This window comes from Acipenser ruthenus, chromosome 25, assembly GCF_902713425.1.
Source record: "Acipenser ruthenus chromosome 25, fAciRut3.2 maternal haplotype, whole genome shotgun sequence".
NCBI lineage: Eukaryota > Metazoa > Chordata > Actinopteri > Acipenseriformes > Acipenseridae > Acipenser > Acipenser ruthenus.
In genome coordinates this window covers 21,866,292-21,882,373 of record NC_081213.1, presented here as the reverse complement: position 1 = coordinate 21,882,373, position 16,082 = coordinate 21,866,292, and the positions used below count along the sequence as shown (strand labels likewise).

The 16,082-nt window shown below is 38.7% G+C and overlaps 1 protein-coding gene across 9 annotated transcripts in view; it reads right to left on the bottom strand.

The window, feature by feature from the left end:
* The window catches only part of LOC117413924 (forkhead box protein P1-like), a 165,349-nt gene that overhangs the window by 103,160 nt on the left and 46,107 nt on the right, over positions 1-16,082 (bottom strand). For 7 of the 9 annotated variants that reach the window (XM_058999644.1, XM_058999633.1, XM_058999635.1 and 4 more), the window contains exon 3: positions 187-256. The exons of 1 other annotated variant lie outside the window; for it this stretch is intronic. The gene's annotated coding sequence lies outside the window, so the exon portion shown is untranslated. Of the gene's footprint in view, positions 1-186; positions 257-3,493; positions 3,688-16,082 lie in introns of those variants that run through there. One more of the 9 variants, XM_058999636.1, reaches the window with a different exon arrangement.

Sequence of the window (16,082 nt, the reverse complement as noted above, 5' to 3'; positions counted from 1 at the left end):
AATTGTTACAGCATGTCAAAGTGAAAGAAAAAAACCCCAGGTACTGGTTTCTTTCAAATAGAAAAAAAGCAATTAGTATCTACAAATAAAGTTAAGGCACCCTAACAGGTTATTTATTAAACAACCTGAATGTAGAGTCTGCCCCTTGCTGAGCGAGAGCCTTGTGTAAAATCGGCTTGTATTTACCTTCTTCAAGCAGTTGCTTGTTTAAAGCAATCTTCCGTTACAGCCACCTTCAAAGTTCACTCTTCTTACCCTGGAGACAAGAGAAAAGGACACAATGTAATTGGCCGATTACTGGTGGGAACCATCAATTAAGCATGTTCATTTGCACCCCATTGTCAAGTCAAACATAAATAAATAAAACAACAAATGCAAGGAATTGGATTTAACGGTGAATGACTCTCTGCGAGTTCATAAAAACAATCATGTCATAGGACTTATTGCTTATCAGTACCAACAAGCGCAAGGCTCTCTCATTTAACCTGCTTTCCAGAAACAAGACTTCCACCTCCTTTGAATTACTCTTTCTGTTTCTTAAACAATAAAAACTCTGTTTTTAAAGAACATGAATGAATTATGAAAGTGCATCACTTAAATTTCAGTTCAACTGTTTTTCAGTTGCATTGTTGCATGACCATATTCTTAACAAAACTCCACTCTCTACACAAAAGCCATCTTTGTATCTGAAACGTACTGCTACATTATACTCAATAGCGGCTGCCTATTCTCAAATTGTTTTTAACCTTTTATAGATATATATATATCTATCTTTTTTTTTTCTTTTCCCGAAAATCCGTCAAACAAAAAAAAACCAGAAATTTTCAGTAGGAAAAAAAAAAAATCAATCTTCTTGTTATTACTGCATTACACACTTGTGTGGGTGTCAAGAATCTTAAAGTAATTGAAAACAGAAAAAAGCTGGCTAGTTGCAGATATTGCAGACTTCTTGCACATGGACCTGCCGACTCCTGACCTGGACAGTTACGATAAACCCAGGTGATACAGTGCATACCCATGCTATTGAAGAGCAGTATAACACTTTCTTTACTCACAAGAATATACTAGCCGAATTTGATCTGCGTGTAATAAATTTACATAGGAAGTGTTTAAACTACAAAAAGAGGGGAATTTCTTAAATGTACATCATTTAAATATGGCAAGAGCTTTATTCAACCGAACTTCCTGTAAATGGAAAGCCACGCCTGAAACGTACCCCTGCAATTGCTTCTACAGTTTTAACAATCCATAAGCTCCCAATTGAAAACACGGCTTTACCCAACAGTGTAAAAACAAGGTAAGAAGGTGGGCCAGAACATGCTGCTGTATATTTACATTTTATACTGTTATGTCAAACAGTTATACCACCTTGACTAACTAAAATAATATAAATACAATACAATACTGTTTTAACCTGCGGACAGTACTCCTGTTTCCTTGCCAAGTCACTGCTGTGTCTGTGGTGGAGAAAGCCGAAACTTGACTAATAGCCTATGACGACAGTGATAACCCTACAAGTTATTAGCAGCTTATAAAATATTCACGGCCAGGGCAGACTGTGTTTTTAAAATCGTAAGATTGGTCTGAATTTAATTTAAACAATTAAAACATGCTTTTACCCAATAGACAGAATGAGTTGTTATTCTAAATAAAACAAACAAACAAACAAACTGAAACATTAGTGTGTCTAAAATAACTTCCCCTTTAAGATGTTATTTTCTAATGGGATGTTTACTTTGCACACTGCATCCCCTGGTGGCTGATCACTGTAAGCATGGAATTGTTTTAGAACAGACTGCACTGTTCTTGAAAAGAGGCAAGTGTAAAAGCAAATGTTTTATAGTGTAATCTGAAGTACTGTGTAACACAACTCAAATGAATGAATGCATAATAAAGTATGTAAAGTGCGTGTCATTTCATAACGTTCTAGTGTGCTTCTAAATATTTGCCAGTCAAAACTGTGGCATATATGTTTGCCTTGTTAAGAGATTCATCTAAGGATCAATACATTTGCACATTATCATAAAAACTAAAATCAGCAGCACTTGTCCACTTTGAATATTGTTATCACTGTATAAAATGCAAAAGCTTTTTTGTGGGTAAGGTATGAATGGAGGACTTTCCCTAAACACTTGTGTGTATTTTCGCTAAACATGCAGTTTAAGGAACTGTCTAATTTGGGATTCTTAAGCTTTACCTTTAGTCAGCTAAGTTATCTAAGCATATAAAAAGAATTCCACGTGTAGCCTTGTAATTATCAATTAACTACAATAAAACTGTCAGTGTGCAAGTCAGGTGCAGAAATTATTGCTGGTGTCATATTTCTTCTCACTAGCTGTTTAAAGACTATCTCAGATCCAACGTTTGTTTTCTTGTTTTCTTTTCTTAAAATTAATTCCCAGGCAGTTCTTGCTCTTCCATGTGCTTTCTTAATCTGAAGCTGTAAACTGTGTAGGACAAACAATGCAACAGTAAACAGAAATCGGAGGTTCTCAAAAAGTGGAAGAACTGGTCTGTTGCTCAATTCAACATAGTTTGCTCTTGCTAGGAGCGTTGTTTCTGTTTATATTTAAACAGAAAGCATCTGCACATCTGCGTTCCACCCCACCCCCCTCCCCTCTCTCACACCCGAAATAAAAAAAAAAACAGAACATATACATTAGATAGAGGTGATTGATTGAAATATACATTAACTGTACCCAATATTATATATACATACACACACACATATACATATACATATACACACACACAGACTAACTGATACTAAACAGGTTCAGTTAACAGTTTTCAAACTTTACAGAGTACACAAAATGCAGTCCAAACATTCACTGGAAAGCATGCCCTACACTAAAGGGATAACTGACAGTGCTATTATGCAAAGTCTATTTTTATGGCTGCTGCCTTCCACATAGAGGAATGGGAGGACTTTCAATTCTCTTCTGCAATATCAAGTTTCCCACTCTCCGGTCCTGCTTCTCTTTGTGTCGTGAGCTAACATCTCTAGTGTGCTATTAATATCAATGAAGAGCTGATTCAGTTTCTATATATGAAAAACCTTCCTATTACGGTACATTCACTTGTGATCAAGAAGCCTTTGGTTGGGAAACAATGAGGAATAGCAGCTCTTAAGGCTTTGGGTTGTAGGCAGTGTACAGTTTGAATTCTTTATGGCAAGTGATGGCAGTATTATGTTAGCGGACAGTTACAAAACAGGATTCGTTTGGAAGAAGAATAACAAAGCAGCCCTCACATGTTTCTTTACAGGACCCGCACTCTGAAATATTTAGTAACAGGGTTCACCCTCATCACATGCCACCTGCACTGCTCAAGCGACTTCAAGTCAGTTCAGTAAAACTACACAAACTGATGGACAAGCAACACTTTAAGGACCTACAGCACAACTGTAAACAGGGTAAGCACACTCACATTTACTGCACGAAACGAATGCATTACAAGAAAGAAAAGAAACAAGAATGTAATACTGACTTACCCATTAACTGTGAGAGACTTTAGGTGGTAAGTAAATCCCCGGGGTTTAACAAAAGTATTTTTTTTTGGTTTTTTTTCCTCCCTGAACAATAAAAGCTCTTTTGACTTCCAGTCTCTCTCTCAGCTCCAACACTGACTGCAGTGTAAAGAAGGACTGAAGGTATGTGGTCTAAACACAACAAAAGCCACTGCCTTGCTCTAGATTAAATATGCAGGATGAGGCCCCTTTGCATAAACACAAACACTCAGCAAATGAATAACTGGCTCAAATCAGAAGCCTGCTGTGTGTTCTACCTGTCCTGCTCTCTGCTTTAATTATGAAGAGCCCCCTTAGGAAACACATGGCTTAAGGGGCAAACAGCTTAAAAGGGAACCAAAACTATTTCCTATGGTTAATGCTATTATATTTTTGAAATTTGAAGATTTTAGATTAGGACAGAGAATCAAACTGTTTTATATCACATATACTGAAGGTGATATTTTCACTTCGATGTAAACGTATGTCTGGATTTCATACAACAATGCCCCTTTCAAACAATTACTGACAGGTTGGACCAGACTTGTACAGATATATTGCAGCAAGCTGTTGTTTTAAGAAATACTTGAGTCATTTGTTTTTAAAATACATTCTTAAATTTGAATATTAATATTGTGTACATATAGGAACACAAGTTAAATCGTTTCTTTATTTTTTTTTCGTCTAACTGTACATTAAAAAAATTGATTACTACACCGCTGTTTTATAATGCTTCTGTACTACTTGTTTAAACAGTATAATTTTATTCCTTTAACACTTTTGCAATGACCCTCTTTTCAAAATTAATTTATGAGAATCACAGACTTAAAATAAAATGAATACAAAGAAAATACTATTTACCATAATTCTCTTTTATTATTATAGATCCTTAAAACAAGTCATATGATTATTCTCTGTATTGAGAACAGATCTGTCCAAAATCTTCAATGCATTACATATAAAAAAGTGTGCGTGTGTGTATATATATACATACATATATATATATATATATATATATATATATATATATATATATATATATATATATATATATATATATATATATAGTGCTCCTTCGCTATAAGGCTCACGGTTATAACGCTCCTACAGCATGTCCCCCAATACCTATACTAGTAATTCATGCAATATTTCTACAGTAAATACAGTACCACTGTTGTTCAAACTGTTAACAACTTCTCATTCTAACTTCCATTTCTGTCCCTCCCTTTTGATACAGTACCTGAACCGAAGAAACGCTGCGCTGGCACTTTATAACACAGGAGGAGCTGCAGCTTTCTCCGGGAGACGAGACGCTTCAGCTTTGCTTCAGCCCCACTCCGGCAGCCGAACCTGGGGCGAGCCCATTCCCTCTTCCCCTCTCCCGACCCTCTCTCCTTCTCGCACTTGGTTTGCTTGTCTGTCGCTTTGAACTGAACTCCCGACCGTCATTTAGCCAGGCTATTTATAGTTTAAAAACTGCTTATTAAAATGATCCACGAGTGGGAATGTTACCTTTTTTTTTTTTTTTTTGTAAACAATATAACAATATAGCATTGATTTCATGGTGCTTTAAGCATGGTTAATCACAGAAAGTTACATTTTTGCTTCACTGTATATGCATTATAGAGAGGGACTGATTTTATTTTGTATTTTAGTCAGATGTGTGTTATGTGTCCCGCGGCGCCCCCCACCCCCTCCACCGTTTATAACGCTCTTTATTGTGTGTCCCCCGAGACTCGCATTATAGCGAGGGAGTTCCATTATAAAAACTGCATCCAAGCTCCTTCCCCTAGTTTGTGAATTCCGTTTGTGGTATAGCCTTCTGCACAATTACGAAAATCTGTCCCTACTCCTTCACACCTCCTACTGGATGAACAGAAAAGTAGAACTGATGCACACCTACCACTACAGAGCTGAAATATTTCACAAAATAATAGAACAGAACATAAAACATAAAAAGCGTACACCAGACACCTAAATGAAGTACTGTCCACTGTTATCCTGTCAGCCTTGAAAACAACCATATCTGAATACACTGCAGTGCCACATTCCAGGAGCGGTATCTTGGCAATGCAAATCTGCCAGTCCTTAATGTGAAGACTTACACTGAACCAAACAAAACTGAAGCAGAGCCCTTAAAAAAAATCTGCAGTCAAGCTATAGATGCTGAGTGACACATACTGATGTGCAGAGTCAAAGATGTCATTTTCATGCAAGCTGGAAGCAGAGAGAGAGAGAGAGGGAGAGAGAGAGAGGGAGAGAGAAAACCAGGCAGAAAAAAAGAAACAGAGTGAGCGAGAGGAGAGGGGGGGGGGGGGGAGACAGGAGACAGGAGAGAGATGGACAGCAGGAATGAGAAAATAAACAGGGGTGTACAATTTCAAAGGCGGGGGACACAAGCATTCCATTGTTCAAGCCAATTATCAGTGGAAAATAATAACAACAGATAGATCCACAGTCCCTGACTCTTTCTTGTGCACTTTATTGCCATAAAACAGCCTTATGAAATGTGAGAGCCATCTTAGAAAGACAGGGTAGCCCACAGAAAAAAAAAACCAAAAAACATTTACTTTTACACTGTAAGTACACAAATAAAATTGGACAGAATTGCATTTAAATAAAAGTCCTTACTGTATGGAAGAGAAACTGGTAGCATTACTTTTTATAGTAAGGCTATAGAAAAAAAAATTAAAAAAATCAGAAATTCTTGCTAACTTCAATATTTCACGTTAAGTTTGTGATCTAAGAATGTTCAAGAAGCCAAAGTTTCCTTTGAAAGGAATTATGAATACCACAGACTGTTTGCTGGCTCCCATGATGAGTCGCTGCAGCAGATGTGACACACGCACAGACATCCAGTGAAGAACCACTCACCCAGCATGCCTTCTCCCACTTCAACCTAAATACTACAATGTGCGAGTTAGGTACATAATAGTCTGAAACTTCAACCAAGAACGGAAAAAATGAGCCTTCCATCCGATTAGGTAATCTGCTTTGTTTGGAATGCTCAAGTGATTTCACTATTAAAGGTTTACAAATCAGCTGCAAAGGAGTTCAGAACAGTGAAAACAATGTATTATTTTTTTTCAATATATATGTGTGTGTGTGCAGCTAGTTGTCGACATCATGTACACAGGTAGTCATTAGATTATGAATATATGGTAACTGCAAATAATCTATCTTTGTTCTACACCCCCTAAACCAAACCTACACCTTGCCAAAAAAACATGCTTAACATGTTTTGGTCTTGTTCACTCACTCACTCACTCACTCACACACACACACACACACATACATATATTACTAAATAGGACCTGTAAATTATTTTAGTTGTAAATATTATTTTACTAAGAAATCCCAGACTTACTAGTTCTTGCCACCTGCGTCACTGGCTCTCAGTTTTATTCACAGTGGGACTTGTTTGAAAAACCACAAATTAATTTCACTGTGGTAAATGATGTGTCATAATGGCACAAGAAAAAAAATGAAGATAAAACCCTGACCTAAAATAAAATGCATTCTTGATATGTCAGTCAATGGGGTCAGACAGATTTTAAATGATGTGGTTAATGAAAGAAAGGGACAACAAACTCCAATTTTGAATACCATGTGTATAGTCATTTGTTTGTTTGTTTATTTATTTATTTATTTAGTGGGTTTTGTGAAAGTATTTCTAGGCAATAGCCCAATTCATATATCATGGATGTATTACAGTTCTAGAGTGTTTAAAAGTAAATCACATAGAACAAATGTTTCTAACTGGATATGATATTTAAATGTTCTTCAAAAAGAACCATATATACTAAGCATGTTAATCATATATAAAAATTACCTCTAGATTTACATATTAGAACACATCCAACCAAGTGCAACAAAAGGTGTAAATTATTGATATCATATTGAAAATGTAACTTTTTGTTTACCTCATTTTCACCTCACATTTACGTAAAAAAACAAAAATCACATAGAGCGACTTATACCTGCAGACTACAGCCGTAATAATACTGTACAAAAGCATTTAAAAATCAACCTTTCTTTACCACAAATGCCTAGCATTTTTTTTTTTTTTTTTACAGGGCAAATATGATCTGAAAGTTTTCAAATATGCATCATATACATACTGAGGGAGAAAAAAAAAAGTTACATGCTAAAAGTTAGCTAAATTTAGCTAAAGCTAAATACACCATGCCAAACCATCGAACTTTGCAGTTTGTATGAATAATATAACAAAAAGATTTGGTATCATTTGGAAGTAAAAGTAAAAATAGTAATTTGTCAAACTGTCACTAAATGGCTTAAATATTCATACATAACATGCGAAAAGACAAGACATCATATACAGTGAAAAATTCTACTTCAAAATACTGCTAGTGTGTAAGCAAACCTGTTACTGCTACTTCTTAACTTTAACAGGAATCATAAACGTCTGTACAACACACCTTAATCTTTTCTTCCTGTGCACAGTGTGTACACCATAATCTGTACCATATAACTCTCACTCTGTATAACTCGCACCCTTTGTGTAATGCATGGGACCGTGCTGCCTTGGGTTACACACCTTGTAAAGACATCCAGCATAACATAAAGCCCCTGTATACTATGAAAAACGCCATTTTATTCTAACAGAATACTACAATTTGTAAAAGTGTGCACATTATAGTCTTAAAATGGTGGTATTTTACATTGGTTAGAAGGTGCTGTTTTATACTGCTTAATTAGTATAACTAGTCTGGCTTACGCGATGTATTTGATTATATTGGGATCAGCATGAAAACCACCAAGAATATTTCTGTGGTCAAAATAAGTCATACTGAGGTAAGAAAGAAAATTCCCTCATCTTCAAACGTATGGATGTAAACCATTTTTGGGGTTTTATATTGTTCATTGAAGAACAGTACAGTCAACACAATGCATTTCAAATGAAACAGTAACATACCCTTTAATTCCCCTCAATTTGAAATCAATTGTGGTTTTTTCTTGTATGTTTGATGTTAACTGGATTTTAGACACTTCTGAAACAATGTTATAAATGAAAAACACTATAATCCCAATCACTAATCAAAACAACACACACACACACACACACACACTCATAATTAAAATACATATTTGATAGATAGATAGATAGATAGATAGATAGATAGATAGATAGATAGATAGATATAGAAAGGGAAACTACCCTTATGCCTCAAGAGGAAAGTCTTCGACCAATGCGTGCCACCGGACTCAGTGGAGTATGTTAAGATGCATGCTGGGAATAACAATGAAGGAATGGGTAACAGCGCAAACAAAAGTATGCAATGTTATTATAAGAGCCAAAAAACTGAAATGGCAGTGGGTCGGACATGTAGCAAGAAGAGAATACCAGTGCTGGACCAAGGAGATACTAGACTGAATCCCAAGTGATATAAAGTGACCAAGAAGAAGACCTCGTGGAAGAGGGATGCAGCAGACAGGCTTTTGTGGAAGAATCTTGGGGAGGCCTTCATCCAGCAGTGGATTGAAAAAGGCTGACAATGATGATATACAGTATATCGATAGAAAGATAGATAGAAAAAAAAAGCAAGGGAAGTGAATGTAAGTATTGTACAAAGCGTGCTTATTGTTTGCTATTATATAATATCTATTTGTGCAGTTGGGCATTGTTTCCTTCATAATGACAATAATATTTCTTCTGTAAACATGTAACCTACATTTTAAAAAAGTAAAGAAAATAAATGTACCGTAGAGGATGAGTTTGATTTATTTTTTTTAGAAATGTTTTAGAAAGTTTCTTAGCTACAAATATACTTGAAAAGAATGTAGCATGTACTGTAGCTGTTTTAAGTATCCGAAAAAGCAGACTGCCTTTGTTCAGATGTCACTCCCCATAACAGCAACCGCAGCTTAAGAGCAACATAGCAAAGGGCACCGTTATGTTGCTACTTAGGAGCGTCTACTACATATATATATATATATATATATATATATATATATATATATATATATATATATATATATATATATATACACACATACACACACATACATACACCTTTTGATGCAAAAAAAAATATGCCTATATAAATAATTTCTACTGTGTTTTTTTTTTTTTCTTTTTTTTTGCACGACAGGAAGTTAACACAGTTACAATGTATTATGGGCAAATCAATTGCCATGCAAATGATTTTGCTAAGAATTGAAAAGGCAAGGACAAAAGGAAAGAGATCTTTCACAGAGCTTTATTTTCATCCAATTTAAGCAAATGAAGTGGCTTTCAGTACACTGAAAGACATTTGAGAATATCATAATCGTTAAATTGAATATCTCATTAAATTTACCAGCGAGATGAAGCTAGTTTAATTATATAAGGCACATCATACAGCACAGTAAGTTTCTAGACAAATGCCATCTTCTTGCAACACACATTTCATTAAGCATGGCAGCATCTGACACATCAGATTTGATGGGAAACATTCAACAGAAACAGAGCAGACTAGAATAGGTGTTAAAAACACATCAACTTTGCTGGCTGGATATAGTCGAATCAATAGACAGATGGGAGGCCAACAGAGAGAAATGTAGAAATACTTTTGAGTTTTACATTCTTTCTTAGTACAAGCTTTGAAGCACTTTTAATAATGACAGGCAATGCAAATGATTGCCAATACAGTTTCACATGAGCAGAATTGGAATAATGTCATTTTTTTACTAATGAATGTTCTAGATATACAAAGGATCATGAGTTCTCAGGGGAATAGCAGCTATTTCATTGGCATTTACATAGATTATTTCATTCTTGTTGAAAATATTTTATTGTAATATGTTGTAAGAGAAAAAAATATATATTTAGGTGGATCACTCATGCTTACCTTTGTACTGAAATAACAAAATTAATGGTCTAAGCCTATGAGAAAACACACAGCACCTAATTAGTGCAAGTAAAGTGAATGTTTTTTTCAGGAAGGGTGCCCTGTTATGAGAAAAGGCGACGGAATAAGACCAATTTTCTTATAAAGCATACTTTAAAAAAATGTGTTCAGCAACAAAAAAAAACACGGGGAGATTGATAGGAGGGAGGCTTACTGTAGAAGTAACTTTTCCTTTTAAATCATTCAGTGCGTTTACAAGAGCATAAGAATTCCGATATTTTTCGGAAAACTATTCCCGATATCAAAAGTCATGTAAACACAGTTTTCGGAAAATGTATCGGAATATTCTGGAAGTCAGTTTTCGGAAAACAGCACCTAGAAATTTCCGATTAAACACCGAAAACTAACAAAATGTTTATCATGTAAACACACTTTTCGGAAAACTTATTCCAACAGCGTACTGCACATGTGCAAACTTTGACCTTCATTCCCTGTGTACCACGAATATTTATATTGCATTATCAGATAGCAGTCAGGGCTGATGATGTGACTTAAATGCTTGAAAAGTTATGAAACAAAGAAAGTTAGGGAAAAAATAAATCTAATAAATACATACATAAATCATAATAATAATAATAATAATAATAATAATAATAATAATAATAATAATAATAAAACAAAAGTACACCAAACAACTTTTTACACAGAGTGCCGTTGTTAACACTGGTCTATATGACCTCATAACTTGCAAAATGAAAATTTTTCTGAAAGCTAAAAACCATTTACTTGATTGCCATGGAAACCATAACTGACAATGCCCTGATTTACACTGCTCTTGGAAATCAGTAAGCCAGTCATAGATGTCTGTATAGTTTGACCTTGGCAATTAAAAACAACAGGTTGTTTTGTTCACTTGGGTATACATACACGCAGGATACACTACACAGAGCAGCTGTTGGCTAAAACTTTCAGGATCTTCACAAATAGACTTATGGGGATTTCATAAAAAAAACAAAACCATAATCTGTATTTAATATGGAAACCAACCCTATCATCTTACAAGTATTCTGTTTTGGTCATTTAGTAGGGGTGCACAAAATATGTTTGATTGATCCATAAATAATGTTTCTAATAATTGAAAGACTAGAATACCGATTTTCTACCTAATCATTTAGTTTGATTATACATCACCAAAAGGTTTGTAAATTAATACCATCATATGTGTGTCTTTATGTTAACTACGGTCATACAAAATCCAATTTTTCCTGAGGACTTCTTATTTTATTTTATTTAAGTATACTGAAAATAATGATTTACGAGATATTACCACTTATAGGTGTGGTAATGGCTGGTTACAAAAAGTAAGTTCTCCTCTCCTCTTAATTAGTACATACAGACAGACTTAAAAGTTAGATTGGAATGTACAGTCAAGTTGGATCACCTGCTTGAGTACAACACAGTCCAAAGTCCAATAAAGAATTCTGGATCTGCTCCTCCTCTAAATGATGAATTACTCCGGTATGGAATAGAAAATAACTAATTCCAGTTAATTACAATTCAAGCTATTACTTGCCACAGATGCCAAGGCTTGCACCAGCAATCTTTCAAACTGTTTAACCCAGGAAACTGTACTGCGAGTTACAGTAAGTAGGCTCACACCACTCAAGTTTCAACATTTAATTCCATGTCTGATAAAGCAAAGCAAACCGGCTTGTTTTTGTTGGGTGTAACATGCATTTTTAAAAGAGTGGGGAATTAAAATAAACATCTGCTAAGCAAGGCCACAATAGTGTGTATTGTGTTAGATTCCAAAGTTAAATTATTATGTTTTGGAAGAAATTTCTTCGGCTTTGGAAAAAAACAGTCTAGGCGTTCCAATAATTCCAAAACTCATGCATTCCCACAGATTCAGTTACCAATCCAAAGGCATTGACATTTCCTGACTTTTAATTATATATATTATATATATATATATATATATATATATATATATAGAAACACACACACACACAACACACACACACATATATACACAGTTTTACAATATACCATTCCCCTTGAATTACATACAAGTAATTAAAATCTGATCAGTTATTGTTTAGGCCTACATCAGTATGCATTCTCCTGTTCTGTAGTTATAGATTAATCCAAGTCACCAGCTATCTACTAGTCAGGTCTGTACCCTCCCCCCTACTGCTCCTACTGTGCCTTTTGTCTTGCTTGTCCTGCTATGACTGTCTCTCACATCCCTGTTCTGTCCTCCCGTCCTCGTCCTCTGCCCTCCCTCCACTGCTGCTCCTCCAACCCCTCTAACCTCATTTCTCTGCCTCTCCCCCCCTCCCGCACACTCTCTGGTGCACTCTGGAACTGTCACTCTTCTGCTAACAAAGCTGATTTCATCTCTGCCTTTGCCTCCCACCTCTCGCTCGATTTCCTTGCTCTCACTGAAACCTGGCTGTCCCCTGATAACACTGTTACTCCTGCTGCCCTGTCCTCTCTCTACGCCTTGTCCCATACCCCGCGTCTCACTGGACGGAGAGGTAGGACGGGTCTTCTCCTCTCTCCCTCCTTACTCTTTTCTGTCCCCTCCGATCTCACCTCACTCTCTGTCAATACCTTTGAATTTCATGCAGTCCAACTAACCTCTCCCTGTCAAGTCCTGCTCATTGTCCTGTACCGCCCCCCTGGGCCTCTCACTCACTTTCTGGATGAACTCGACTATCTACTCTCCTCCCTCCCCTCTCTGTCTACACCGACTGTCCTGTTGGGTGACTTCAACATCCATCTCTCCAACCCCAGCCACTCTGCTGGATTCCTCCCTCTCCTTCACTCCTTCGACTTCTGTCTCTCTCCGTCCCCTCCTACCCACAAAGCTGGCCGTCAACTGGACCTCACCTTCTCCAGGGCCTGCTGCCCCTCCACCCTCTCTGTCACCCCCCTGGACCTCTCTGATCACTATTTCATCTCTTTTTCTGTCTCTCCCCCCTCTCCCTGCTCCTCCTACCCCCACTCTCACCTCTTGCCGTAACCTCCGCTCTCTCTCCCCCTCTGTCCTTGCCTCCACTGCTCTCTCTCACCTCCCTCCTATCGACTCCTTTTCACAACTCTCCGTAGACTCTGCTACCTCCACCCTCTTCTCCTCACTCACCTCCTCCCTCGACTCCCTCTGTCCCCTCACCTCCCAACCTGCTCGCCCCTCCCCTCCCCATCCCTGGCTCTCCTCTGCTCTCCGCTCGGCAAGAATCACACTGCAATCTGCTGAAAAGAAATAGAAGAGAACCAAACTCCCTGCTGCCCTAGACCTTTACCGCACTCTCCTCTCCTCCTTCTCCTCTACTCTCTCCTCTGCTAAATGTGCTTATTTCTAATCTGTAATCCAAGCCTCCACTAACAACCCACGTAAACTATTCTCTACCTTCTCCTCCCTCCTAAACCCTCCCCCCCTCCTCCTCCCTCCTCTATCTCCCCTGATGACTTTGCCTCCTTCTTCTCTTCTAAAATCTCAGATATCCGCAAACTCTTTAACACCTCTCCCTCCCCCGCACCCCCTCCTGCTCCAACCCCTACACCCACTACATCCCCTACTAACTCGCCCTCCTTCTTCACCTTCTTGCCCCTCTCAGACTCTGACCTCTCCTTCCTGCTCCAGGGTCACAAACCCACCACGTGTGCCTTGGACCCCCTCCCCACTCACCTCTTTCAAGCTGCTGCTCCTGCTCTACTCCCCTTCATCTCCTCCCTCCTCAACACCTCTCTACTTTCTGGTATCTTTCCCTCTGCCTTCAAAAAAGTCTCTATCACTCCCCTCCTCAAAAAACCTTCCCTCGACCCCACCTCCCTCCAGAGCTACCGTCCTGTCTCCCTCCTACCCTTCCTCTCCAAAACACTCGAGCGGACTGTACACCGCCAGCTCTCTGCTTTCCTGTCCAACCACTCTCTGCTTGACCCTCTCCAATCTGGCTTCCGCTCTGCCCACTCCACTGAAATCGCCCTCCTGTTTGTCACCAATTCACTTAAGTGTGCCCGAGCTGCCTCTCTCTCCTCTGTCCTAATTCTCCTCAACCTCTCTGCTGCCTTTGACACTGTTGATCACTCTATTCTACTATCATCTCTTGCTGACCTGGGGATCTCTGGCACTGCTCTGGCCTGGTTCTCCTCCTACCTCTCCAACCGCACTTACCAGGTAACCTGGCGTGGAGCAACCTCCACACCTCACCCTCTCTTAACTGGAGTCCCCCAAGGGTCAGTCTTGAGTCCTCTCCTGTTCTCTCTCTACCCCCGCTCCCTGGGCCACCTCATCGCATCCTATGGTTTCTCATACCATTTCTATGCTGATGATGCTCAGATTTTCCTCTCCTTCCCCACCTCTGACTCCACCATCTCCTCCCGTATCTCTACCTGTCTGTCTGCTATTTCCTCCTGGATGCACTCGCATCACCTCAAACTCAACCTCTCTAAATCTGACCTCCTTTTCTTTCCCTCCTCCTCCCCCTCCTCTGATCTCTCTATCTCTGTTCCTCTGGAATCTACCACACTCTCTCCCTCTTCCTCAGCTAAGAACCTTGGAGTCACCCTGGACCCCTGCCTCTCTTATTCCCAGCACATCTCCACTCTGGCACGCACTTGCCGATTCTTCCTGAGCAACATCCAAAGAATCCGACCCTTCCTCACCAACTACGCTACCCAGCTCCTGGTCCAGGCCCTGGTACTCTCCCGCCTAGACTACTGCAACTCCCTCCTGGCTGGCCTCCCTGCGTCCGCCACCCGTCCGCTCCAGCTCATCCAGAACTCTGCTGCCCGCCTGGTGTTCTCTCTGCCTCGCTTCGCCCACGCTACTCCACTACTCCGCTCGCTCCACTGGCTCCCGATCACCGCTCGCATCCAGTTCAAGACTCTTGTACTAGCCTACAGATGCCTTGACCAGACTGCACCCAGCTACCTCCAGACCCTCATCTCTCCCTACACCCCCACTCGACCTCTCCGCTCCGCCTGCACTAGAAGACTAGCTCTACCTCCGCTACGCTCCCCTGCCTCCAGAGCCCGCTCCTTCTCCACCCTTGCTCCGCAGTGGTGGAATGACCTTCCTACAGATGTCAGGACTGCCCAGTCCCTGACCACATTCCGGCGCCTCCTTAAGACTCACCTCTTCAAAGAGCACCTGTAGAACTCCTCTGTTTGTATCCTGGGACACTATCACCCTTCATGTAAATGTGCTTTATTTTGCTCTTATCTGCCCCTATTTTACTGTATTTAATCCTGTACTTCAGAATACTGTAATCTGCCAAGTGTTTAACCTGTAGTACTTTGTATTTAATCATATCCTGATGTAACTATCACTATTTAATCATACCCTGATGTAACTATCACTATCTGCTGTATTTTTGAATTGTGGTTTGTCACACTTATACTTTGCTTGAACAAAAGTTATTGTATTTCTTGCTCTTATTGTATTACTTGTATTGTAACACTTGAAATGTATTTGCTTACGATTGTAAGTCGCCCTGGATAAGGGCGTCTGCTAAGAAATAAATAATAATAATAATAATAATAATAATAATAATAATAATAATAATAATAAAATATCTGGGTCTTTTTTTTTACATGTGTAGAGATTATCATATAACAGAAGCTCAGACACTGAAATGCAACGACCAGTTCAGTGCTACTTCAACAATAAATCAATCAATAGAGATCATCCTGATGTGGTGAAATGGTTGATCGAA